We start from the raw sequence: 365 nt of genomic DNA on the forward strand, positions 1-365 counted from the left end.
TGGGGGCACTTGCTCTGTCATTGGATTTGGGTGCATGGGGAAACAGGCAGGACATTTTGGCCAGGGAGGGGAGAGGGATTTGGTTTGACTCAGGGGTTTTTTGTTTTGTTTTGTTTTGTTTTGTTTTTGACTCAGGGGTTTGGTTTACTCCCATGCTGTGGCTTTTCAGGAGCTCCCTTGCCACTCCTGTCCTGCTGCCACCATTGCCCAGGAGCACCCCAAGCATCACAACTCTTACAGGGTCCATAGGGTGCTGCCAGCCCCCAAGCGCGACTCCGGTCCAGCGTGCCCAAATGAGCTAACAGGGCTGTGCTAACATGCTAGAGGAGGGAGGTGGCTCAGGGCCAGTGGCTGGCGCCCCGTGG

This window comes from Buceros rhinoceros, unplaced genomic scaffold (genome assembly GCF_000710305.1).
Source record: "Buceros rhinoceros silvestris isolate BGI_N320 unplaced genomic scaffold, ASM71030v1 scaffold2279, whole genome shotgun sequence".
NCBI lineage: Eukaryota > Metazoa > Chordata > Aves > Bucerotiformes > Bucerotidae > Buceros > Buceros rhinoceros.